At 49.4% G+C, this 27838-nt stretch overlaps 1 pseudogene across 1 annotated transcript in view; it reads right to left on the bottom strand.

Moving 5' to 3' along the window:
* Window positions 1-457: 457 nt before the first annotated feature.
* LOC309653958 overlaps window positions 458-27838 on the bottom strand; it is a 37839-nt pseudogene continuing 10458 nt past the window's right edge. The window contains exons 2-5 of the transcript in view: window positions 22365-23122; window positions 22002-22238; window positions 8791-9980; window positions 458-467 (exon numbers count right to left, since the gene is read on the bottom strand). The product of the transcript in view is annotated as an uncharacterized misc_RNA (transcript). The remainder of the gene's footprint in view (window positions 468-8790; window positions 9981-22001; window positions 22239-22364; window positions 23123-27838) is intronic.

Genomic DNA, 27838 nt, shown 5'->3' with positions numbered 1-27838 from the left:
ATAAACTGAAGCGGGCTTAATGGGGTATGAGATGGAGGAAAGGAAGGTCTTAGGGAATTAAAGGGTTTACTGCACACATGAGCAGAGTCTCAACATTAATCATTTGAACGTACAGAGGTAGATCTCCCACATGACACCGGTTAGGAAGCAACGGTACGCCCTTTAGAATTCCTAGAGACAACACAAATCAACTGTTTCGATGGAAAATTCGGCGGGACCGGTGCGTTTTTTCACTCCAACTTAGTTCCAAATTCCTATTACTCACATTTTCTGTGCCAAAACAACACAGCTGGAGGAACTGAAGGGGATTCCGTTTTGGTAATTGAGGAGTGTCCCCAACACTGACAGTCCCATCTTAAAAAGCACTCCCTCTGCATTTTACCCGAGGAGCAATGGCCAGAGCCTCCCTTTGAAAACGATGGGGAGAAATCAGAACATAACACACTGTCCCTTTCAGCTACTGTGAACTGAGCCGCGAGACGACCAATACGCCCTGACACAGCGCGGACGGGCCAGCGCGCGGCGGCAACAGGGACAGGAGACAGCACAAGAGACGAAGTCCAGGCCCAGGGGCCAAGGCCTATTACCTTTCCGGCATGTGCAAAACATAAAACAGAAGCAATATTGTAACAAATTCATTAAAGACTTAAGAAAAAAAAAAAAATCACATGCTAAAGTGCATACTCTAAAAACTATACTATATTGCTTCTATAAAACAAGCACTAAACGTCAGATACAGAAAAAACCCTTTTCGTGTCCTCACACCTAGGTCAAAATTACAAAGAGTTAATTCAGGAGACAGAAAGAGAAGGAATAAATCTGAATGAATCTGAGTCAGAACACAGTGCTATAGTATAACCTTAGGCACATTCCACAATACCCATGCCTAAACATGGCAAATTCCACAATACCCATGCCTCAACCTCCCTATCTATAAAGGAGTTAACCACACCAGCGCTAACCATTACTTGCCTCCTGGTAGCTTGTGAGTGTTAATATTACTTGTAAAAAAAAAAAAAAATTATTTTGTAATAAATACACAGATCATCAGTTGAAAGAAACAAGGAAAACTACAGCGTTATTATTATTGCCTTGTTACTAGAGCTAAACACCAGAAATCAACATAAAGAAGTTATGTACACCAACAATGTAGGGTTTGAATATGTACTTTGAGAGGCAATCTTATAATTAGTTGTTGTACCTCTAATTGCTTCTCCTTTTTTTTTTTTTTTTAATTTAAAAAAGCAATACAGGGACTTCCCTGGTGGTTCAGTGGTAAAGAATCCGCCCTGCAATGCAGGGGACGCGGGTTCGATTCCCGGTCGGGGAACTAAGATCCCACACGCCGCGGGGCAACTAAGCCCTCGCGCCAAACTACTGAGCTCGCACACCTCAATGAGGTAGCCCACGTGCAGCAAACTACAGAGCCCACGCGCTCTGGAGACTGCACGCCACAACTAGAGAGAGAAAACCCGCACGCCACAACTAGAGAGAAGCTCTCATGCTGCAACGAAGAGCCCGTGCGCCGCAATGACAAAAAAGATCCCACATGCCTTAACGAAGGTCCCGCGTGCCGCAACTAAGACCCAATACAGCCAATCAACCAATCAATCAATCAATCAATCAAGTGGGGCAGGGGGAGCAATACAGGAATTTCCCTGGCAGTCCAGTGGTTAAGACTCCAAGCTCCCAATGCAGGGGGCACGGGCTCGATCCCTGATTGGGGAACCAAGATCCCACATGTGGCACAGCGTAGCCAAAAAAAAAAAAAAAAAAAAGCAACACATACCATACGGCATTTACCCCAGAGAACGCATGTTCGCACAAAAAAAGGTACACAAATGTCCACAGCATCTCTCTCAGTAATAGTCAAGAAATGGGAAAAAACTCAGATGTTCTTCAATGGGCAAGTGATTAAACAAACTGAAGTATAGCCAAACCATGGAATACCACTCAGCAATTAAAAAGAAAGCGGCACTGGGACCTCTCTGGTGTTCCAGCGGTTAAGACTTTGCACTCTCAATGCAGGGGGCCCAGGTTCCATCCCTGGTCAGGGAACTAGATCCCGCATGCTGCAACTAAATACCCGCACAGCCAAATAAATAAATAAATAAATATATATATATTTTTTTTTAAAAAAAAGGAGCACTATTGATTCATGCAATTTGGATGACTCTCCAGGGAATTACATTGATTGAAAAAGGCCAATCCAAAAGGTTACATACTGGGAATTCCCCGGCGGGCCAGTGTTTAGCACTCAGCACTTTCACTACCTGGGCTGGGTTCAATCCTTGGTCGGGGAACTAAGATCGCATAACCGGCAGCGCAGCCAAAAACAAACTTTTTTTTAATTAAGAAAAAAAAAAAAGGTTACACACTATATGATTTTATTCACATAGCATTCTTTTTTTTTAATTAATTAGTTAATTTATTTTATTTTTGGCTGCGTTGGGTCTTCGTTGCTGCGTGTGGGCTTTCTCTAGTTGCGGCGAGCGGGGGCTACTCTTTGTTGCAGTGCGCGGGCTTCTCGCTGCGGTGGCTTCTCTTGTTGCAGAGCACGGGCTCTAGGCACGCGGGCTTCAGTAGTTGTGGCACGTGGGCTCAGTAGTTGTGGCTCCCGGGCTCTAGAGCGCAGGCTCAGTCATTGTGGCGCATGGGCTTAGTTGCTCCGCGGCATGTGGGATCTTCCCGGACAAGGGATCAAACCCATGTCCCCTGCAATGGCAGGCAGATTCTTAACCGCTGCGCCACCAGGGAAGTCCCACATAACATTCTTGAAATGACAGGTTGCCAGGGACAGATAGGGCCGGGGGACTGGGAGATGGGCCATCTTCCCCAGGGGCTATTTTCCCTTGATCATCTGCACAAAAACTTTAGTGCAACTTTATCCACTGCACTATCAGATCATTATGATTTGGTGGGGAGTGGGGGAGCAGCAGTGGCTATAAAATGGCATCAGGAGAGATCCTGTGGGATGGAAATGTTCTGTATCTTGACTGTGTCAATGGCAATACCCAGGTTGTGACAGTATACTATGGTTCTGTAAGATGTTACCATTGGGGAAAACTGGGTAAAGGACACACAGGACCTATCTCACTATTATTTCTTACAACTGCATGTAAACCTACAATAATCTGTAAACAAAAAGCTTAATCAGAAATGAAGGCAACACATGCCTCTTGTAACAAGTAAAACAATAGCCTGTGGTCAATCTCTTTCTCTACCCGTCCCATTCCCTCCCTCTTGAGATAACCATGCAAACTCACTGCCCATACAAACAGGCATGCATTTAATACTTTCTGTTTACTGTATCAAAATGGGATCATACATACTACATTATTACCCTGCAGCCTACCTTCTTCACCCATCATCCCTATATCATAGAGACCTTAAAAAAAAAAAACTATTTTAAGTGCCAAGCAGGATGGCAGGTATAGAAAATTTTCTGACTAGGGCAAATCTGACAAATGTTTACCGTGCTAATGTGCCATAGCTCAGCCAGGTGCACTCAGTGAGAGCATAATATACAAGTAGCATTCTAAAGAGATCTGCAAAAAATGCAAGGTCTTCAGCAGCTCTTCGAGGATCCCATCCCCCTCTCTGCCTCCTCCATGGAACCATCCCATGGAGGTTTAACAGTTTAACTCCATTTGCCCCCTCCTGCTGTTTGTGCTTTTGTTGTATACTTCTGTTCTACATCTCCACAAGACATTATTATTGTCATTTATTTACAAAACAACATATAAATATAAAGGTGTATGTACCTGGGTATATGTACATATATATATTAAACACACACACAGACTTTAAGTGCTCTTTGCTCTTTCCTGCAGTTCTGTTCTTTTTTTTTGGGGGGGGGGGGCAAGTTTTTATATTGGTAAAGTTCTGTACTACTAGAAATATAAGATTTGAAAAGAAAAATGAGACTTGAGGATTATCTGTGGAGCTTATCCTCATTCTCCTGCTGACGCATTATGTGTTTATAATTTGAGAACTGCAGATAAATACAAACTGGTCTTCTCCATACTTGCTCACTAAGGAATTCCTCATTTCTAGGAAACGTCTATTTCAAGGAAAGGAAACAAACAAAAACACCTAGTGCACTAGATGATTAAAAGGTACACATTTTATAGCCTGAGTTCGAGAAAAAAATTACCCAAGAAACGGCCTTTTTCCCTAGGAGCCAGCTTCTACTAGGGGAGTCTAGGGTTCTCTAGGCAAAGAAAAAAAACTTGCCAGTTTAAACAGAATAACAGAAACGTTCAGCCAATCAAATATACAGAACTCATCACTTGCAGTGAGGAATGAAAGGCCTGTATCAACAGAAAAAATAAATGGCACAGGCAACGTCTGGAACAGAAAACAAACAGGAGGTACTTTAAAAAGCCAAAATTGCAAAGACAGATTAACAGGGTATGAAATTACACGCCGGGCAATGCACCTGTTAAAGGAAAAGAGGCGCACACCAAGTCTGAAGTCTTAAGAATTCGGTGTTTAACATTACTTCTGCATGCTGCCCAGCAGGAAACTCGGGTCCTGGCTTAATCCACAACGCACACTTCATTTAAGGAGGTGAACTGCTTGGTCTGACTCAGTTTCTTATTCTGTAAAATGAATGCAACACAGCTGTCGTGAGTCGCCAAAGAATTCTGCACAAACGCTTTGTAACTCCAAAGTGCTGTGCAAATCAGAGCAGCCCTTCTCTCCTTCACATTCGTTTGACTTGGAATTTCAGAAGTTTAGCTGAAAATATAGACGACTCGGAAGCAAGGGACTGAGAGTGACCCACACAGGTGGACAGAAATGCAAAAACTGGAGCACCTCATACAAACCACAAGAGAACACGTTCACGTGCACACGTTATCAGTAACAGAAAACGCCACCGGTAGCAACCGTAAACCACTGAGAGGACCAGCAACGACATGTGTCCAAATCCAGCCGGCAGCACAGCCTCGTCGGCGGCAGTGCCTTAAACACAGCTCCCCGCACTCCGCGGCCTAACAAGATCCACTTTTTCCAAAAAGTTTAGCAACTTGCCAAGTACACTGGCATAGTTCACCTTTTTTAATTGCTAAGCAAACATGCAGGAGAGTTGAGACAATCAAGGGAATGTTCAGCCTTCCTCAAAAATAAGATCCAGGAAATTCACGTTTTGCTTGAACAGTTTCATGTCTAAAACTGATCACAAACCTCTGTTTGATGTTGTTTTCTCGCTGCTGGCCAATGAGCCCGGGAAAGACAACGAATTCTTTCAAACGGGGAGGGCTCTCTGCACTCTTCAGCTAAACCAGCGAGGCTTTACCACCGTCACGTTTAAAATAATGAGGAGGACGCCTCCATGGAGTTTACCGGGCTGCGCTAATCACGAGGGGCCTCGGGCGCCCAGGGCGGGCCCCAGCGCCGGTGGCCGCGGGACCGGACGCCCTCCCCGGGACCCCCCCAGGACCCCCTCCCCGGGACGCGGCCGCGGGACAGGACGCCCCCCAGAACCCCTGACCGGGACGCAGCTGCGGGACAGGACGCCCCCCAGAACCCCTGCCCGGGACGCGGCTGCGAGACAGGACGCCCCCCAGGACCCCTGCCCGGGACGCGGCCGCGGGACACGAAGCTCCCCCCTCCCCAGGAACCCCTCCCCAGAGCGCGGGCCTCGCCGCCGTCACGCGGCACCCGCCGCGCTCACCGCGGGCCGGGAAACCCCTCAGGCCGACTGACCCCCGCCCGCCGCCCAGCCTCCCTCCGGCCCGCGCCGCCCGCCGCGCCTACCGCGTTCTTCTGCATCATCTTGTCCATCTTCTGGGCAATGCGGACCACCTCGTCCTCCATGGCCCCGGCAGGCCTGCCCCGCGCCGGGCCGCGGGGGACGGGAAACGAGCGGAGCTGGCGGGGCGGCGGGTAAGCCCAGGCGTCGGCGAGGGCCCTCAGCAGGCCTGACCGAGGCGCTTCCTCACTCACGGCGACGGCGACGGCGGCGGCGGCGGCGGCGGCGGCGGCGGCGCTCCTCACCCGCAGGCAGCGCCAATCCAGCTCCCAGCTCGCGGGGGCGGCGCTCCTCCCCCGCAGGCAGCGCCAATCGAGCTCCCAGCTCGCGGCGGCGGCGACGGCGCTCCTCCCCCGCAGGCAGCGCCAATCGAGCTCCCAGCTCGCGGCGGCGGCGGCGGCGGCGCTCCTCCCCAGCAGGCAGCGCCAACTGAGCTCCCAGCTCGCGGCGGCGGCGGCGGCGGCGCTCCTACCCCGCAGGCAGCGCCAATCGAGCTCCCAGCTCGCGGCGGCGGCGGCGGCGCTCCTCACCCGCAGGCAGCGCCAATCCAGCTCCCAGCTCGCGGGGGCGGCGCTCCTCCACCGCAGGCAGCGCCAATCCAGCTCCCAGCTCGCGGCGGCGGCGGCGGCGGCGCTCCTCCCCCGCAGGCAGCGCCAATCGAGCTCCCAGCTCGCGGCGGCGGCGCTCCACCCCGCAGGCAGCGCCAATCGAGCTCCCAGCTCGCGGCGGCGGCGGCGGCGGCGGCGCTCCTCCCCAGCAGGCAGCGCCAACTGAGCTCCCAGCTCGCGGCGGCGGCGGCGGCGGCGCTCCTACCCCGCAGGCAGCGCCAATCGAGCTCCCAGCTCGCGGCGGCGGCGGCGGCGCTCCTCACCCGCAGGCAGCGCCAATCCAGCTCCCAGCTCGCGGGGGCGGCGCTCCTCCACCGCAGGCAGCGCCAATCCAGCTCCCAGCTCGCGGCGGCGGCGGCGGCGGCGCTCCTCCCCCGCAGGCAGCGCCAATCGAGCTCCCAGCTCGCGGCGGCGGCGCTCCACTCCGCAGGCAGCGCCAATCGAGCTCCCAGCTCGCGGCGGCGGCGGCGGCGGCGCTCCTCCCCAGCAGGCAGCGCCAACTGAGCTCCCAGCTCGCGGCGGCGGCGGCGCTCCTCCCCCGCAGGCAGCGCCAATCAAGCTCCCAGCTGGCGGCGGCGGCGGCGGCGGCGCTCCTCACCCGCAGGCAGCGCCAATCCAGCTCCCAGCTCGCGGGGGCGGCGCTCCTCCCCCGCAGGCAGCGCCAATCGAGCTCCCAGCTCGCGGCGGCGGCGCTCCACCCCGCAGGCAGCGCCAATCGAGCTCCCAGCTCGCGGCGGCGGCGGCGGCGGCGCTCCTCCCCAGCAGGCAGCGCCAACTGAGCTCCCAGCTCGCGGCGGCGGCGGCGCTCCTCCCCCGCAGGCAGCGCCAATCCAGCTCCCAGCTCGCGGCGGCGGCGGCGGCGGCGCTCCTCCCCCGCAGGCAGCGCCAATCGAGCTCCCAGCTCGCGGCGGCGGCGGCGGCGGCGCTCCTCCCCAGCAGGCAGCGCCAACTGAGCTCCCAGCTCGCGGCGGCGGCGGCGGCGGCGCTCCTACCCCGCAGGCAGCGCCAATCGAGCTCCCAGCTCGCGGCGGCGGCGCTCCTCACCCGCAGGCAGCGCCAATCCAGCTCCCAGCTCGCGGCGGCGGCGGCGGCGGCGCTCCTCCCCCGCAGGCAGCGCCAATCGAGCTCCCAGCTCGCGGCGGCGGCGCTCCACCCCGCAGGCAGCGCCAATCGAGCTCCCAGCTCGCGGCGGCGGCGGCGGCGGCGCTCCTCCCCAGCAGGCAGCGCCAACTGAGCTCCCAGCTCGCGGCGGCGGCGGCGCTCCTCCCCCGCAGGCAGCGCCAATCAAGCTCCCAGCTGGCGGCGGCGGCGGCGGCGCTCCTCCCCCGCACGCAGCGCAAATCCAGCTCCCAGCTCGCGGCGGCGGCGGCGGCGGCGCTCCTCCCCCGCAGGCAGCGCCAATCAAGCTCCCAGCTGGCGGCGGCGGCGGCGGCGCTCCTCCCCCGCAGGCAGCGCCAATCCAGCTCCCAGCTCGCGGCGGCGGCGGCGGCGGCAGCGGCGGCGGCGGCGGCGGCGGCGACGCTCCTCCCCCGCAGGCAGCGCCAATCGAGCTCCCAGCTCGCGGCGGCGCTCCTCCCCTGCAGGCAGCGCCAATCGAGCTCCCAGCTCTCGGCGGCGGCGGCGGCGCTCCTCCCCCACAGGCAACTCCAATCGAGCTCCCAGCTCTGTTCTTTTTTTTTTTTTTTTTTGAATTTTGAGATTTTTCATTTGAAGTAAGTCTTAATGCTATTAAATTCACAAATATGCTAATTTAAATACCCAAGTCTATTATCTAAGACACACATTGCAAACACAAATATCTATTCTCTCCACATGTCAGAGCCCATTCATTTCATGGTTTGGAAATGGGGAGAATAGATCCCCTTAAACTGCAAGTCAGCAGGTGTTTCTTTACAGTTAACTTCAGCAAAATTCATACAAAATATTAATTAACAATGATCTTCTTGTTAACTCACAAGGAAACACCTTCAAAGCTGCATTTTGTTAAAGTTTCTGTACTAAAATGTAGAAAAACTGAACTACACAAATATTGAAAAGTTAAAAATTCCTTAATTTTTTATTCCTGGTACCACTACCACAATTTACAGGGCAATATACCTGATGTAATGAAAAGAAAAAGAAAAAGACAAAGCTACAACAGATAAAAGACCTCAGGAATGTACATCTAATTGACACTCCATTGCATTAATCAATAGCTGCACTTTTTGCAAACTGTGGCTAGGACAGTCCTGAGCAAGAAGGGTTTCCTGTTTAAGCTGCAGTAACTTTTCTGACTATGGATCATCGTTCCTTCTGTGGCAGATTTTTACAGTTCCTCTAATGCATTCGGGACGACTGTCTCAAAGTAACCTGCAGCTTTCCTGACACCTCCTCGCTCTCTCTCCTGCCAAGAACTGTAGCCCTTTTCTTGTGAGTTTTGAGAACCTTCTGCTACCATATCCACCACTTCCACCACCAGATCCATAACCACCACCATAGGGACTTCCCGAGCTTCTTCCACCAAAACTGCCTCCCTTCATGGGTCCATCATTTGATTGCTGTTGTCCACTATAATTTCCAAAATCATTATAGCTCCCACCACCACCATAGTTACCTCCAAAATTTCCTCCTTCATTGTAACCATCATATCCTCCACCACCGCCACCATATCCCCCATCTTGGTTTCCATATCCTGGTCCACCACCACCATAGCCTCCTCTACTACTGTAACCAGGACCACCGCCATAGTTACCACCGTCGCCTCCAAATCCGTTCTATCCACCATCACCTCCTCCATAACTACCTCTGCTGCCACCACCTCCACCACCATAGCCTCCTCTTCCACCAAGTTTCCACCACGGCCAAAGTTACCTCCACCACCTCCAAAGTTTCCTCCACGACCCATAAAGTTGCCAGATCCACCTCCACGACCTCTTTGTGATCCAGCAGATTGCGTTTCTTCTTTAGGAAGGGCCTTTTTCACTTCACAATTATGCCCATTAATAGTGTGGTATTTCTGAACAACAATTTTATCAACTGTATCATGATCATCAAAAGTTACAAAAGCAAATCCTCTCTTTTTTCCACTCTGCCTGTCTTCCATAACTTCTATGGTTTCAATCTCGCCATGCTTTTCAAAGTAGTCTCTCAAATTACATTCTTCTGTATCTTCTTTAATACCACCAACAAAAATTTTCTTCACTGTTAGATGGGCACCAGGCTTTACAGATCCTCTCTAGAACCAGCTCTCTTTGGTTCCACTACACGCCCATCAACCTTGTGTGGTCGAGCACACATTGCTGCATCCACCTCTTCAACCCAAGAGTAAGTCACAAAACCAAAGCCCCTGGAACGTTTTGTTTGGGGGTCTCTTATCACCACACAATCTGTAAGTGTGCCCCATTCCTCAAAATGTTCTCTTAAGCTATCGTCTGTAGTTTCAAAGCTCAGACCACCAATAAACAGTTTTCTCAACTGTTCTGGTTCCTTTGGATCATGGCCCTCCTCCCCACCCCACCCCCGGCGGCGGCGGCGGCGGCGACGGCGGCGGCGGCGACGGCGACGGCCGGAGTCGGGCTGGGGGCGACCGGGCGGCGGTTTTACCTCCGTTTTGAGACCGGACTCGCCTCTTCCAACTCGAGTTCAATATGGGACGGAGAGGCCAGCTCTGTTCTATGTTGGGCCATTTTACTTCAGCCTAAAAAAATTTCTTCTAGTATTCCCTAAGGTCTGCTGGGGATCAGTTTTCTTATTTTTCATTTATCTGTATTTGATTTTTTAAAATTGATTCCAATTTTCTGTTGAGATTCTCCATATTTTAATCTATTAATCCCCATCTTTTACTCTCAATATAGTCATTTTAAAGTTCTGTGCTAACTCCAGAATCTGAATTCCCTCTAAATCAATTTTTCTTGTTTTGTTTTGTTTTTTTTTTTGTCTTAATTTTTAGTCACTTTTTCCTGCTTCAGGAATTTCATAATTTTTGATTGTGTGCTGGACATGGTGAATAAAAAATTCATAGAGACTGAAGATGCTATTACTTTGAACCAGAGAAGATTTACCCCTTTCTCTGTTAATCAGAGTGGCTGATCATTTCAGTCATTTCAGGAATTTTACTAGGTCAGAACTGGGTTGGAGCTTTACTTGTCTCATCCTACCTATGATTTTTCCTGATTTGTGGCCTCCCTGGATTTTTGCTGTGAGCCTGACAGGTCTTTGATTCTTCAATAAATACAGTCAGTTATTGACTTCAGTCTTTCAGATGTTTGAATTCAGCTCTTTAGGCTCTCAGTTCTCACAGCTTCAGAGTATGGCAAATGTAAGGAGAGACCAGCTATGTATTTGTTACCGTTACACTTTCTCAATGAAAATTTGTCTCATAAACACTGAAACATTGCAGATGATTTCACTTTTTCTGACTCAGCCCCCTTCTTGGGGATGGCACTTCTGGGTTTTTACTGTGAGTCTGGTAGGTCTCTGATTCCTCACTTTGGAAAGTTCTCTCCCTCAGGCATTAGGTATTTAAGCTTCCTGCTTTCTATAGGTTCAAAAACTGGCAAATGTCTTGAAGAGGAGACCTAATGATTGTCACAGGCCCCTTTATCTAGCGGGATTTGGTTTGTTCGTGCCATGACTGTGCAGGAAATTTCACTCTGCTTTCTTGGCTCAGTCCCCCATCATCCTGTACCACCCTGACACTAAGGAAATGTCCTGTGGGGGAAATCGGCTTGACATTCTGCTAGATTTCACTCCATCATGCCAGCAAATGAGTTCATCAAAAGGTATGGTGATTTCTCTTTTCCAGTGGAGTATGTCCACTACATAAGGAAATACAAAAGACAGTATAAATGTATTTTTGTTTGTAATTCAGTTTTTCTCCTATATGACTTAAAAGACAAATGCAGTATAAGCAAGTCCCAAATACATAAAGAAAAACTAACAGAATTAAAATGATAAAGCCTGACACTATTTTTTAAATAAATAAATAAATTTATTTATTTATTTATTTGTATTTTTATTTTTGGCTGCGTTGGGTCTTCGTTGCTGCGCGCGGGTTTTCTCTAGCTGTGGCGAGCAGGGGCTACTCTTTGTTGTGGTGCGTGGCCTTCTCGTTGCGGTGGCTTCTCTTGTTGAGGAGCACGGGCTCTAAGTGCATGGGCTTCAGTAGTTGTGGCTCTTGGGCTCTAGAGCGCAGGCTCAGTAGTTTTGGCGTGCGGGCTTAGTTGCTCCGCGGCATGTGGGATCTTCCCAGACCAGGGCTCGAGCCCGTGTCCCCTGCATTGGCAGGCGGATTCTTAACCACTGTACCACCAGGGAAGTCCGAAAAACTGACACTATTAAAGGGAGAAATATTTCAAGCCAATAGCAAAAGGTCATATATTGTATAATTCCATGTCTATGAAATGTCCAGGATGAGCAAATCCATATAGACAGAAAGTAGATTAGTGGATGCCAGGGGATGTTGGGGAGGGGAAAATAGGGAGTAACAGCTAACATATACAAGATTTCTTTGTGGGGGGCGTGACAAAAATGTTCTGGAATTAGATAGCAATATTGGTTGTGAAAATACTAAGAACTAGTGAATTGTACACTTACTTTAATCGGTGAATTTTTTTTTTTTAATCTTGTAGAAGTTTTTATTTCAGTGATTACAAGAACGCAGTAAATGGAAACTATGCTGGTTTACATTAGGCATGCACCTCTACCTGAAACTGCTGTTAGTTTTTGACTGGCCTAAATCTTTATAACTTATTTTTGCATTAGGCACATCTTTAAATTTTTTTGGACCCTGACATACAGGGTAAGTTAACTTCTTCCTTGTGGCAGTTTAGTATGAGAATTATGTTCGCTGGCTAGATTCCTTTAACTAAAGGCCTCTAAGACTCTCAGGCTACCTGTACTAGCTCAAGACTGTACTTTATATATAGATATAAAGATGATAAAATAAAATAAAATAAAGCTTTTGGGAGGTCTGACGTCTTCTGCCAGCGTTCAGTGGGTGTTCTGTAGGAGCAGTTCCACGTGTAGATGTATTTCTACTGTATCTGTGGGAAGGAAGGTGATCTCCACGTCTTACTCTTCTGCCATCTTGCCCCTCCCTCCCCCCAGGAATATCACTTTTAAAGGAGAAGGTATAAACCCCTTGGTTATATGAACTGGAGATTTTAGTAAGAAGTCAATATATTTTTTGTTAGGCACATGTTATGTTAGGCTGTCTCCCTGCACAGGACGCAGGCGCCTTGAAAATGGAAATCATATCCCTCTATAGTACGTCCCTCTTCTTTCTGCTTTGCAGTTTGCTGCTCCACTTGTTCAACCCCACTTAGTAATAACCTATACTTCCCTTGTTCCTGTTTTCCCATCTGGAAAACAGACAAAAGGCAACCAAACAACGCAAAGGTCTCAACAAATAAGGGATATCCAAAACCAGAGATGGCCAGAACTTCTGTATCCCTCATGAAACCTAGTCCCGTGTTCAATACTTAGGTATCATTAATACATGCGTGTTGACTGACACAGTTTAAACTCAATTCTTCCACTTCCCAGTTTAGTTTTAGTCCTCATACAAAACCTGATCATCAAATTCCTTAATGCTAGGAATCACAGTGAAAAATAATTTCTCAACTGACTTCTGTCAGATGAGTGAGAACTAAGGTTAATTCAGTGTATCTGAAGCATAGACAGTGAGGGCACAAGTGGCACAAGATGGGGCTAGAGAAGCAGAGAGGATTCTAGACCACGCAGAGTCTTAAAGGCCAACACTGTGTTTTCTATTCTCAAAACAATGTTTGTGAGCGATGTTTATGAGCAATGTTCCAACTTGCTTTGAAGGTTTCTTGTGTGAAGAATGGATTGGAAGGAAACAAGATATATGGACACTAGTTAGGACCTAATCGCAACAGACAGGCAAGTTCAGTATTAGAATGTTGAGGGAGAGCTGACAGATTCCAAAGAAATTCAGGAGATAAACTGAAGCGGGCTTAATGGGGTATGAGATGGAGGAAAGGAAGGTCTTAGGGAATTAAAGGGTTTACTGCACACATGAGCAAAGTCTCAAAATTAATCATTTGAACGTACAGAGGTAGATCTCCCAAATGACACCGGTTAGGAAGCAACGGTACGCCCTTTAGAATTCCTAGAGACAACACAAATCAACTGTTTCGATGGAAAATTCGGCGGGACCGGTGCGTTTTTTCACTCCAACTTAGTTCCAAATTCCTATTACTCACATTTTCTGTGCCAAAACAACACAGCTGGAGGAACTGAAGGGGATTCCGTTTTGGTAATTAAGGAGTGGCCCTAACACTGACAGTCCCATCTTAAAAAGCACTCCCTCTGCATTTTACCCGAGGAGCAATGGCCAGAGCCTCCCTTTGAAAACGATGGGCAGAAATCAGAACATTACACACTGTCCCTTTCAGCTACTGTGAACTGAGCCGGGAGACGACCAATATCCCCTGGCACAGCACGGACGGGCCAGCGCGCGGGGGCAACAGGGACAGGAGACAGCACAAGAGACGAAGCCCAGGCCCAGGGGCCAAGGCCTATTACCTTTCCGGCATGTGCAAAACATAAAACAGAAGCAATATTGTAACAAATTCATTAAAGACTTAAGAAGAAAAAAAAATCAGATGCTAAAGTGCATACTCTAACCACTATACTATATTGCTTCTATAAAACAAGCACTAAACCTCAGGTACAGGAAAAAACCCTTTTCGTGTCCTCACACCTAGGTCAAAATTACAAAGAGTTATTAATTCAGGAGACAGAAAGAGAAGGAGTAAATCTGAATGAATCTGAGTCAGAACACAGTGTTATAACCTTAGGTAAATTCCACAATACCCATGCCTCAACATGGCAAATTCCACAATATCCATGCCTCAACCTCCCTATCTATAAAGGAGTTAACCACACCAGCACTAACCATTACTTGCCTCCTGGTAGCTTGTGAGTGTTAATTATTATTTGTAAGAAATACACAGATCATCAGTTGAAAGAAACAAGGAAAACTACAGCGTTATTATTATTGTCTTGTTACTAGAGCTAAACACCAGAAATCAACATAAAGAAGTTATGTACACCAACAATGTAGGGTTTGAATATGTACTTTGAAAGGCAATCATATAATTAGTTGTTTTACCTCTGATTGCTTTTCCTTTTTTTTTTTTTTTTTTAATTTAAAAAAGCAATACAGGGACTTCCCTGGTGGTTCAGTGGTAAAGAATCCGCCCTGCAATGCAGGGGACGCGGGTTCGATTCCCGGTCGGGGAACTAAGATCCCACACGCCGCGGGGCAACTAAGCCCTCGCGCCAAACTACTGAGCTCGCACACCTCAATGAGGTAGCCCACGTGCAGCAAACTACAGAGCCCACGCGCTCTGGAGCCTGCACGCCACAACTACAGAGCCCACGTGCCACAACTAGAGAGAGAAAACCCGCACGCCACAACTAGAGAGAAGCTCTCATGCTGCAACGAAGAGCCCGTGCGCCGCAATGACAAAAAAGATCCCACATGCCTTAACGAAGGTCCCGCGTGCCGCAACTAAGACCCAATACAGCCAATCAACCAATCAATCAATCAATCAATCAAGTGGGGCAGGGGGAGCAATACAGGAATTTCCCTGGCAGTCCAGTGGTTAAGACTCCAAGCTCCCAATGCAGGGGGCACGGGCTCGATCCCTGATTGGGGAACCAAGATCCCACATGTGGCACAGCGTAGCCAAAAAAAAAAAAAAAAAAAAAAAGCAACACATACCATACGGCATTTACCCCAGAGAACCCATGTTCGCACAAAAAAAGGTACACAAATGTCCACAGCATCTCTCTCAGTAATAGTCAAGAAATGGGAAAAAACTCAGATGTTCTTCAATGGGCAAGTGATTAAACAAACTGAAGTATAGCCAAACCATGGAATACCACTCAGCAATTAAAAAGAAAGCGGCACTGGGACCTCTCTGGTGTTCCAGCGGTTAAGACTTTGCACTCTCAATGCAGGGGGCCCAGGTTCCATCCCTGGTCAGGGAACTAGATCCCGCATGCTGCAACTAAATACCCGCACAGCCAAATAAATAAATAAATAAATATATATATATATTTTTTTTAAAAAAAAGGAGCACTATTGATTCATGCAATTTGGATGACTCTCCAGGGAATTACATTGATTGAAAAAGGCCAATCCAAAAGGTTACATACTGGGAATTCCCCGGCGGGCCAGTGTTTAGCACTCAGCACTTTCACTACCTGGGCTGGGTTCAATCCTTGGTCGGGGAACTAAGATCGCATAACCGGCAGCGCAGCCAAAAACAAACTTTTTTTTAATTAAGAAAAAAAAAAAAGGTTACACACTATATGATTTTATTCACATAGCATTCTTTTTTTTTAATTAATTAGTTAATTTATTTTATTTTTGGCTGCGTTGGGTCTTCGTTGCTGCGTGTGGGCTTTCTCTAGTTGCGGCGAGCGGGGGCTACTCTTTGTTGCAGTGCGCGGGCTTCTCGCTGCGGTGGCTTCTCTTGTTGCAGAGCACGGGCTCTAGGCACGCGGGCTTCAGTAGTTGTGGCACGTGGGCTCAGTAGTTGTGGCTCCCGGGCTCTAGAGCGCAGGCTCAGTCATTGTGGCGCATGGGCTTAGTTGCTCCGCGGCATGTGGGATCTTCCCGGACAAGGGATCAAACCCATGTCCCCTGCAATGGCAGGCAGATTCTTAACCGCTGCGCCACCAGGGAAGTCCCACATAACATTCTTGAAATGACAGGTTGCCAGGGACAGATAGGGCCGGGGGACTGGGAGATGGGCCATCTTCCCCAGGGGCTATTTTCCCTTGATCATCTGCACAAAAACTTTAGTGCAACTTTATCCACTGCACTATCAGATCATTATGATTTGGTGGGGAGTGGGGGAGCAGCAGTGGCTATAAAATGGCATCAGGAGAGATCCTGTGGGATGGAAATGTTCTGTATCTTGACTGTGTCAATGGCAATACCCAGGTTGTGACAGTATACTATGGTTCTGTAAGATGTTACCATTGGGGAAAACTGGGTAAAGGACACACAGGACCTATCTCACTATTATTTCTTACAACTGCATGTAAACCTACAATAATCTGTAAACAAAAAGCTTAATCAGAAATGAAGGCAACACATGCCTCTTGTAACAAGTAAAACAATAGCCTGTGGTCAATCTCTTTCTCTACCCGTCCCATTCCCTCCCTCTTGAGATAACCATGCAAACTCACTGCCCATACAAACAGGCATGCATTTAATACTTTCTGTTTACTGTATCAAAATGGGATCATACATACTACATTATTACCCTGCAGCCTACCTTCTTCACCCATCATCCCTATATCATAGAGACCTTAAAAAAAAAAAACTATTTTAAGTGCCAAGCAGGATGGCAGGTATAGAAAATTTTCTGACTAGGGCAAATCTGACAAATGTTTACCGTGCTAATGTGCCATAGCTCAGCCAGGTGCACTCAGTGAGAGCATAATATACAAGTAGCATTCTAAAGAGATCTGCAAAAAATGCAAGGTCTTCAGCAGCTCTTCGAGGATCCCATCCCCCTCTCTGCCTCCTCCATGGAACCATCCCATGGAGGTTTAACAGTTTAACTCCATTTGCCCCCTCCTGCTGTTTGTGCTTTTGTTGTATACTTCTGTTCTACATCTCCACAAGACATTATTATTGTCATTTATTTACAAAACAACATATAAATATAAAGGTGTATGTACCTGGGTATATGTACATATATATATTAAACACACACACAGACTTTAAGTGCTCTTTGCTCTTTCCTGCAGTTCTGTTCTTTTTTTTTGGGGGGGGGGGGGCAAGTTTTTATATTGGTAAAGTTCTGTACTACTAGAAATATAAGATTTGAAAAGAAAAATGAGACTTGAGGATTATCTGTGGAGCTTATCCTCATTCTCCTGCTGACGCATTATGTGTTTATAATTTGAGAACTGCAGATAAATACAAACTGGTCTTCTCCATACTTGCTCACTAAGGAATTCCTCATTTCTAGGAAACGTCTATTTCAAGGAAAGGAAACAAACAAAAACACCTAGTGCACTAGATGATTAAAAGGTACACATTTTATAGCCTGAGTTCGAGAAAAAAATTACCCAAGAAACGGCCTTTTTCCCTAGGAGCCAGCTTCTACTAGGGGAGTCTAGGGTTCTCTAGGCAAAGAAAAAAAACTTGCCAGTTTAAACAGAATAACAGAAACGTTCAGCCAATCAAATATACAGAACTCATCACTTGCAGTGAGGAATGAAAGGCCTGTATCAACAGAAAAAATAAATGGCACAGGCAACGTCTGGAACAGAAAACAAACAGGAGGTACTTTAAAAAGCCAAAATTGCAAAGACAGATTAACAGGGTATGAAATTACACGCCGGGCAATGCACCTGTTAAAGGAAAAGAGGCGCACACCAAGTCTGAAGTCTTAAGAATTCGGTGTTTAACATTACTTCTGCATGCTGCCCAGCAGGAAACTCGGGTCCTGGCTTAATCCACAACGCACACTTCATTTAAGGAGGTGAACTGCTTGGTCTGACTCAGTTTCTTATTCTGTAAAATGAATGCAACACAGCTGTCGTGAGTCGCCAAAGAATTCTGCACAAACGCTTTGTAACTCCAAAGTGCTGTGCAAATCAGAGCAGCCCTTCTCTCCTTCACATTCGTTTGACTTGGAATTTCAGAAGTTTAGCTGAAAATATAGACGACTCGGAAGCAAGGGACTGAGAGTGACCCACACAGGTGGACAGAAATGCAAAAACTGGAGCACCTCATACAAACCACAAGAGAACACGTTCACGTGCACACGTTATCAGTAACAGAAAACGCCACCGGTAGCAACCGTAAACCACTGAGAGGACCAGCAACGACATGTGTCCAAATCCAGCCGGCAGCACAGCCTCGTCGGCGGCAGTGCCTTAAACACAGCTCCCCGCACTCCGCGGCCTAACAAGATCCACTTTTTCCAAAAAGTTTAGCAACTTGCCAAGTACGCTGGCATAGTTCACCTTTTTTAATTGCTAAGCAAACATGCAGGAGAGTTGAGACAATCAAGGAATGTTCAGCCTTCCTCAAAAATAAGATCCAGGAAATTCACGTTTTGCTTGAACAGTTTCATGTCTAAAACTGATCACAAACCTCTGTTTGATGTTGTTTTCTCGCTGCTGGCCAATGAGCCCGGGAAAGACAACGAATTCTTTTCAAACAGGGAGGGCTCTCTGCACTCTTCAGCTAAACCAGCGAGGCTTTACCACCGTCACGTTTAAAATAATGAGGAGGACGCCTCGATGGAGTTTACCGGGCTGCGCTAATCACGAGGGGCCTCGGGCGCCCAGGGCGGGCCCCAGCGCCGGTGGCCGCGGGACCGGACGCCCTCCCGGGACCCCCCCAGGACCCCCTCCCCGGGACGCGGCCGCGGGACAGGACGCCCCCCAGAACCCCTGACCGGGACGCAGCTGCGGGACAGGACGCCCCCCAGAACCCCTGCCCGGGACGCGGCTGCGAGACAGGACGCCCCCCAGGACCCCTGCCCGGGACGCGGCCGCGGGACACGAAGCTCCCCCCTCCCCAGGAACCCCTCCCCAGAGCGCGGGCCTCGCCGCCGTCACGCGGCACCCGCCGCGCTCACCGCGGCCGGGAAACCCCTCAGGCCGACTGACCCCCGCCCGCCGCCCAGCCTCCCTCCGGCCCGCGCCGCCCGCCGCGCCTACCGCGTTCTTCTGCATCATCTTGTCCATCTTCTGGGCAATGCGGACCACCTCGTCCTCCATGGCCCCGGCAGGCCTGCCCCGCGCCGGGCCGCGGGGGACGGGAAACGAGCGGAGCTGGCGGGGCGGCGGGTAAGCCCAGGCGTCGGCGAGGGCCCTCAGCAGGCCTGACCGAGGCGCTTCCTCACTCACGGCGACGGCGACGGCGGCGGCGGCGGCGGCGGCGCTCCTCCCCCGCAGGCAGCGCCAATCGAGCTCCCAGCTCGCGGCGGCGGCGCTCCACCCCGCAGGCAGCGCCAATCGAGCTCCCAGCTCGCGGCGGCGGCGGCGGCGGCGCTCCTCCCCAGCAGGCAGCGCCAACTGAGCTCCCAGCTCGCGGCGGCGGCGGCGCTCCTCCCCCGCAGGCAGCGCCAATCGAGCTCCCAGCTCGCGGCGGCGGCGCTCCACCCCGCAGGCAGCGCCAATCGAGCTCCCAGCTCGCGGCGGCGGCGGCGGCGGCGCTCCTCCCCAGCAGGCAGCGCCAACTGAGCTCCCAGCTCGCGGCGGCGGCGGTGCTCCTCCCCCGCAGGCAGCGCCAATCCAGCTCCCAGCTCGCGGCGGCGGCGGCGGCGGCGCTCCTCCCCGCAGGCAGCGCCAATCGAGCTCCCAGCTCGCGGCGGCGGCGGCGGCGCTCCTCCCCCGCAGGCAGCGCCAATCGAGCTCCCAGCTCGCGGCGGCGGCGGCGGCGGCGCTCCTCCCCAGCAGGCAGCGCCAACTGAGCTCCCAGCTCGCGGCGGCGGCGGCGGCGGCGCTCCTACCCCGCAGGCAGCGCCAATCGAGCTCCCAGCTCGCGGCGGCGGCGGCGGCGGCGCTCCTCACCCGCAGGCAGCGCCAATCCAGCTCCCAGCTCGCGGGGGCGGCGCTCCTCCCCCGCAGGCAGCGCCAATCAAGCTCCCAGCTGGCGGCGGCGGCGGCGGCGCTCCTCCCCCGCAGGCAGCGCAAATCCAGCTCCCAGCTCGCGGCGGCGGCGGCGGCGGCGGCGGCGCTCCTCCCCCGCAGGCAGCGCCAATCAAGCTCCCAGCTCGCGGCGGCGGCGGCGGCGCTCCTCCCCCGCAGGCAGCGCCAATCGAGCTCCCAGCTCGCGGCGGCGGCGCTCCACCCCGCAGGCAGCGCAAATCGAGCTCCCAGCTCGCGGCGGCGGCGGCGGCGGCGCTCCTCCCCAGCAGGCAGCGCCAACTGAGCTCCCAGCTCGCGGCGGCGGCGGCGCTCCTCCCCCGCAGGCAGCGCCAATCCAGCTCCCAGCTCGCGGCGGCGGCGGCGCTCCTCCCCCGCAGGCAGCGCCAATCGAGCTCCCAGCTCGCGGCGGCGGCGGCGGCGGCGCTCCTCCCCCGCAGGCAGCGCCAATCCAGCTCCCAGCTCGCGGCGGCGGCGGCGGCGGCGCTCCTCCCCCGCAGGCAGCGCCAACTGAGCTCCCAGCTCGCGGCGGCGGCGGCGGCGGCGCTCCTCCCCCGCAGGCAGCGCCAACTGAGCTCCCAGCTCGCGGCGGCGGCGGCGCTCCTCCCCCGCAGGCAGCGCCAATCCAGCTCCCAGCTCGCGGCGGCGGCGGCGGCGCTCCTCCCCCGCAGGCAGCGCCAATCGAGCTCCCAGCTCGCGGCGGCGGCGGCGCTCCTCCCCCGCAGGCAGCGCCAACTGAGCTCCCAGCTCGCGGCGGCGGCGGCGGCGGCGCTCCTACCCCGCAGGCAGCGCCAATCGAGCTCCCAGCTCGCGGCGGCGGCGGCGGCGCTCCTCACCCGCAGGCAGCGCCAATCCAGCTCCCAGCTCGCGGGGGCGGCGCTCCTCCACCGCAGGCAGCGCCAATCCAGCTCCCAGCTCGCGGCGGCGGCGGCGGCGGCGCTCCTCCCCCGCAGGCAGCGCCAATCGAGCTCCCAGCTCGCGGCGGCGGCGCTCCACCCCGCAGGCAGCGCCAATCGAGCTCCCAGCTCGCGGCGGCGGCGGCGGCGGCGCTCCTCCCCAGCAGGCAGCGCCAACTGAGCTCCCAGCTCGCGGCGGCGGCGGCGGCGGCGGGAGCGGCGGCGGCGGCGGCGACGCTCCTCCCCCGCAGGCAGCGCCAATCGAGCTCCCAGCTCTCGGCGGCGGCGGCGGCGCTCCTCCCCCACAGGCAGCTCCAATCGAGCTCCCAGCTCTGTTCTTTTTTTTTTTTTTTTTGAATTTTGAGATTTTTCATTTGAAGTAAGTCTTAATGCTATTAAATTCACAAATATGCTAATTTAAATACCCAAGTCTATTATCTAAGACACACATTGCAAACACAAATATCTATTCTCTCCACATGTCAGAGCCCATTCATTTCATGGTTTGGAAATGGGGAGAATAGATCCCCTTAAACTGCAAGTCAGCAGGTGTTTCTTTACAGTTAACTTCAGCAAAATTCATACAAAATATTAATTAACAATGATCTTCTTGTTAACTCACAAGGAAACACCTTCAAAGCTGCATTTTGTTAAAGTTTCTGTACTAAAATGTAGAAAAACTGAACTACACAAATATTGAAAAGTTAAAAATTCCTTAATTTTTTATTCCTGGTACCACTACCACAATTTACAGGGCAATATACCTGATGTAATGAAAAGAAAAAGAAAAAGACAAAGCTACAACAGATAAAAGACCTCAGGAATGTACATCTAATTGACACTCCATTGCATTAATCAATAGCTGCACTTTTTGCAAACTGTGGCTAGGACAGTCCTGAGCAAGAAGGGTTTCCTGTTTAAGCTGCAGTAACTTTTCTGACTATGGATCATCGTTCCTTCTGTGGCAGATTTTTACAGTTCCTCTAATGCATTCGGGACGACTGTCTCAAAGTAACCTGCAGCTTTCCTGACACCTCCTCGCTCTCTCTCCTGCCAAGAACTGTAGCCCTTTTCTTGTGAGTTTTGAGAACCTTCTGCTACCATATCCACCACTTCCACCACCAGATCCATAACCACCACCATAGGGACTTCCCGAGCTTCTTCCACCAAAACTGCCTCCCTTCATGGGTCCATCATTTGATTGCTGTTGTCCACTATAATTTCCAAAATCATTATAGCTCCCACCACCACCATAGTTACCTCCAAAATTTCCTCCTTCATTGTAACCATCATATCCTCCACCACCGCCACCATATCCCCCATCTTGGTTTCCATATCCTGGTCCACCACCACCATAGCCTCCTCTACTACTGTAACCAGGACCACCGCCATAGTTACCACCGTCGCCTCCAAATCCGTTCTATCCACCATCACCTCCTCCATAACTACCTCTGCTGCCACCACCTCCACCACCATAGCCTCCTCTTCCACCAAGTTTCCACCACGGCCAAAGTTACCTCCACCACCTCCAAAGTTTCCTCCACGACCCATAAAGTTGCCAGATCCACCTCCACGACCTCTTTGTGATCCAGCAGATTGCGTTTCTTCTTTAGGAAGGGCCTTTTTCACTTCACAATTATGCCCATTAATAGTGTGGTATTTCTGAACAACAATTTTATCAACTGTATCATGATCATCAAAAGTTACAAAAGCAAATCCTCTCTTTTTTCCACTCTGCCTGTCTTCCATAACTTCTATGGTTTCAATCTCGCCATGCTTTTCAAAGTAGTCTCTCAAATTACATTCTTCTGTATCTTCTTTAATACCACCAACAAAAATTTTCTTCACTGTTAGATGGGCACCAGGCTTTACAGATCCTCTCTAGAACCAGCTCTCTTTGGTTCCACTACACGCCCATCAACCTTGTGTGGTCGAGCACACATTGCTGCATCCACCTCTTCAACCCAAGAGTAAGTCACAAAACCAAAGCCCCTGGAACGTTTTGTTTGGGGGTCTCTTATCACCACACAATCTGTAAGTGTGCCCCATTCCTCAAAATGTTCTCTTAAGCTATCGTCTGTAGTTTCAAAGCTCAGACCACCAATAAACAGTTTTCTCAACTGTTCTGGTTCCTTTGGATCATGGCCCTCCTCCCCACCCCACCCCCGGCGGCGGCGGCGGCGGCGACGGCGGCGGCGGCGACGGCGACGGCCGGAGTCGGGCTGGGGGCGACCGGGCGGCGGTTTTACCTCCGTTTTGAGACCGGACTCGCCTCTTCCAACTCGAGTTCAATATGGGACGGAGAGGCCAGCTCTGTTCTATGTTGGGCCATTTTACTTCAGCCTAAAAAAATTTCTTCTAGTATTCCCTAAGGTCTGCTGGGGATCAGTTTTCTTATTTTTCATTTATCTGTATTTGATTTTTTAAAATTGATTCCAATTTTCTGTTGAGATTCTCCATATTTTAATCTATTAATCCCCATCTTTTACTCTCAATATAGTCATTTTAAAGTTCTGTGCTAACTCCAGAATCTGAATTCCCTCTAAATCAATTTTTCTTGTTTTGTTTTGTTTTTTTTTTTGTCTTAATTTTTAGTCACTTTTTCCTGCTTCAGGAATTTCATAATTTTTGATTGTGTGCTGGACATGGTGAATAAAAAATTCATAGAGACTGAAGATGCTATTACTTTGAACCAGAGAAGATTTACCCCTTTCTCTGTTAATCAGAGTGGCTGATCATTTCAGTCATTTCAGGAATTTTACTAGGTCAGAACTGGGTTGGAGCTTTACTTGTCTCATCCTACCTATGATTTTTCCTGATTTGTGGCCTCCCTGGATTTTTGCTGTGAGCCTGACAGGTCTTTGATTCTTCAATAAATACAGTCAGTTATTGACTTCAGTCTTTCAGATGTTTGAATTCAGCTCTTTAGGCTCTCAGTTCTCACAGCTTCAGAGTATGGCAAATGTAAGGAGAGACCAGCTATGTATTTGTTACCGTTACACTTTCTCAATGAAAATTTGTCTCATAAACACTGAAACATTGCAGATGATTTCACTTTTTCTGACTCAGCCCCCTTCTTGGGGATGGCACTTCTGGGTTTCTACTGTGAGTCTGGTAGGTCTCTGATTCCTCACTTTGGAAAGTTCTCTCCCTCAGGCATTAGGTATTTAAGCTTCCTGCTTTCTATAGGTTCAAAAACTGGCAAATGTCTTGAAGAGGAGACCTAATGATTGTCACAGGCCCCTTTATCTAGCGGGATTTGGTTTGTTCGTGCCATGACTGTGCAGGAAATTTCACTCTGCTTTCTTGGCTCAGTCCCCCATCATCCTGTACCACCCTGACACTAAGGAAATGTCCTGTGGGGGAAATCGGCTTGACATTCTGCTAGATTTCACTCCATCATGCCAGCAAATGAGTTCATCAAAAGGTATGGTGATTTCTCTTTTCCAGTGGAGTATGTCCACTACATAAGGAAATACAAAAGACAGTATAAATGTATTTTTGTTTGTAATTCAGTTTTTCTCCTATATGACTTAAAAGACAAATGCAGTATAAGCAAGTCCCAAATACATAAAGAAAAACTAACAGAATTAAAATGATAAAGCCTGACACTATTTTTTAAATAAATAAATAAATTTATTTATTTATTTATTTGTATTTTTATTTTTGGCTGCGTTGGGTCTTCGTTGCTGCGCGCGGGTTTTCTCTAGCTGTGGCGAGCAGGGGCTACTCTTTGTTGTGGTGCGTGGCCTTCTCGTTGCGGTGGCTTCTCTTGTTGAGGAGCACGGGCTCTAAGTGCATGGGCTTCAGTAGTTGTGGCTCTTGGGCTCTAGAGCGCAGGCTCAGTAGTTTTGGCGTGCGGGCTTAGTTGCTCCGCGGCATGTGGGATCTTCCCAGACCAGGGCTCGAGCCCGTGTCCCCTGCATTGGCAGGCGGATTCTTAACCACTGTACCACCAGGGAAGTCCGAAAAACTGACACTATTAAAGGGAGAAATATTTCAAGCCAATAGCAAAAGGTCATATATTGTATAATTCCATGTCTATGAAATGTCCAGGATGAGCAAATCCATATAGACAGAAAGTAGATTAGTGGATGCCAGGGGATGTTGGGGAGGGGAAAATAGGGAGTAACAGCTAACATATACAAGATTTCTTTGTGGGGGGCGTGACAAAAATGTTCTGGAATTAGATAGCAATATTGGTTGTGAAAATACTAAGAACTAGTGAATTGTACACTTACTTTAATCGGTGAATTTTTTTTTTTTAATCTTGTAGAAGTTTTTATTTCAGTGATTACAAGAACGCAGTAAATGGAAACTATGCTGGTTTACATTAGGCATGCACCTCTACCTGAAACTGCTGTTAGTTTTTGACTGGCCTAAATCTTTATAACTTATTTTTGCATTAGGCACATCTTTAAATTTTTTTGGACCCTGACATACAGGGTAAGTTAACTTCTTCCTTGTGGCAGTTTAGTATGAGAATTATGTTCGCTGGCTAGATTCCTTTAACTAAAGGCCTCTAAGACTCTCAGGCTACCTGTACTAGCTCAAGACTGTACTTTATATATAGATATAAAGATGATAAAATAAAATAAAATAAAGCTTTTGGGAGGTCTGACGTCTTCTGCCAGCGTTCAGTGGGTGTTCTGTAGGAGCAGTTCCACGTGTAGATGTATTTCTACTGTATCTGTGGGAAGGAAGGTGATCTCCACGTCTTACTCTTCTGCCATCTTGCCCCTCCCTCCCCCCAGGAATATCACTTTTAAAGGAGAAGGTATAAACCCCTTGGTTATATGAACTGGAGATTTTAGTAAGAAGTCAATATATTTTTTGTTAGGCACATGTTATGTTAGGCTGTCTCCCTGCACAGGACGCAGGCGCCTTGAAAATGGAAATCATATCCCTCTATAGTACGTCCCTCTTCTTTCTGCTTTGCAGTTTGCTGCTCCACTTGTTCAACCCCACTTAGTAATAACCTATACTTCCCTTGTTCCTGTTTTCCCATCTGGAAAACAGACAAAAGGCAACCAAACAACGCAAAGGTCTCAACAAATAAGGGATATCCAAAACCAGAGATGGCCAGAACTTCTGTATCCCTCATGAAACCTAGTCCCGTGTTCAATACTTAGGTATCATTAATACATGCGTGTTGACTGACACAGTTTAAACTCAATTCTTCCACTTCCCAGTTTAGTTTTAGTCCTCATACAAAACCTGATCATCAAATTCCTTAATGCTAGGAATCACAGTGAAAAATAATTTCTCAACTGACTTCTGTCAGATGAGTGAGAACTAAGGTTAATTCAGTGTATCTGAAGCATAGACAGTGAGGGCACAAGTGGCACAAGATGGGGCTAGAGAAGCAGAGAGGATTCTAGACCACGCAGAGTCTTAAAGGCCAACACTGTGTTTTCTATTCTCAAAACAATGTTTGTGAGCGATGTTTATGAGCAATGTTCCAACTTGCTTTGAAGGTTTCTTGTGTGAAGAATGGATTGGAAGGAAACAAGATATATGGACACTAGTTAGGACCTAATCGCAACAGACAGGCAAGTTCAGTATTAGAATGTTGAGGGAGAGCTGACAGATTCCAAAGAAATTCAGGAGATAAACTGAAGCGGGCTTAATGGGGTATGAGATGGAGGAAAGGAAGGTCTTAGGGAATTAAAGGGTTTACTGCACACATGAGCAAAGTCTCAAAATTAATCATTTGAACGTACAGAGGTAGATCTCCCAAATGACACCGGTTAGGAAGCAACGGTACGCCCTTTAGAATTCCTAGAGACAACACAAATCAACTGTTTCGATGGAAAATTCGGCGGGACCGGTGCGTTTTTTCACTCCAACTTAGTTCCAAATTCCTATTACTCACATTTTCTGTGCCAAAACAACACAGCTGGAGGAACTGAAGGGGATTCCGTTTTGGTAATTAAGGAGTGGCCCTAACACTGACAGTCCCATCTTAAAAAGCACTCCCTCTGCATTTTACCCGAGGAGCAATGGCCAGAGCCTCCCTTTGAAAACGATGGGCAGAAATCAGAACATTACACACTGTCCCTTTCAGCTACTGTGAACTGAGCCGGGAGACGACCAATATCCCCTGGCACAGCACGGACGGGCCAGCGCGCGGGGGCAACAGGGACAGGAGACAGCACAAGAGACGAAGCCCAGGCCCAGGGGCCAAGGCCTATTACCTTTCCGGCATGTGCAAAACATAAAACAGAAGCAATATTGTAACAAATTCATTAAAGACTTAAGAAGAAAAAAAAATCAGATGCTAAAGTGCATACTCTAACCACTATACTATATTGCTTCTATAAAACAAGCACTAAACCTCAGGTACAGGAAAAAACCCTTTTCGTGTCCTCACACCTAGGTCAAAATTACAAAGAGTTATTAATTCAGGAGACAGAAAGAGAAGGAGTAAATCTGAATGAATCTGAGTCAGAACACAGTGTTATAACCTTAGGTAAATTCCACAATACCCATGCCTCAACATGGCAAATTCCACAATATCCATGCCTCAACCTCCCTATCTATAAAGGAGTTAACCACACCAGCACTAACCATTACTTGCCTCCTGGTAGCTTGTGAGTGTTAATTATTATTTGTAAGAAATACACAGATCATCAGTTGAAAGAAACAAGGAAAACTACAGCGTTATTATTATTGTCTTGTTACTAGAGCTAAACACCAGAAATCAACATAAAGAAGTTATGTACACCAACAATGTAGGGTTTGAATATGTACTTTGAAAGGCAATCATATAATTAGTTGTTTTACCTCTGATTGCTTTTCCTTTTTTTTTTTTTTTTTTAATTTAAAAAAGCAATACAGGGACTTCCCTGGTGGTTCAGTGGTAAAGAATCCGCCCTGCAATGCAGGGGACGCGGGTTCGATTCCCGGTCGGGGAACTAAGATCCCACACGCCGCGG

The sequence above is a fragment of the Balaenoptera physalus genome (genome assembly GCF_965194825.1).
Source record: "Balaenoptera physalus genome assembly, contig: HAP1_SCAFFOLD_1553, whole genome shotgun sequence".
In the NCBI taxonomy this organism is placed as follows: Eukaryota; Metazoa; Chordata; class Mammalia; order Artiodactyla; family Balaenopteridae; genus Balaenoptera; species Balaenoptera physalus.
Note: the sequence above shows the minus strand (reverse complement) of the source record. Positions and strands in the feature narration are given on the sequence as shown.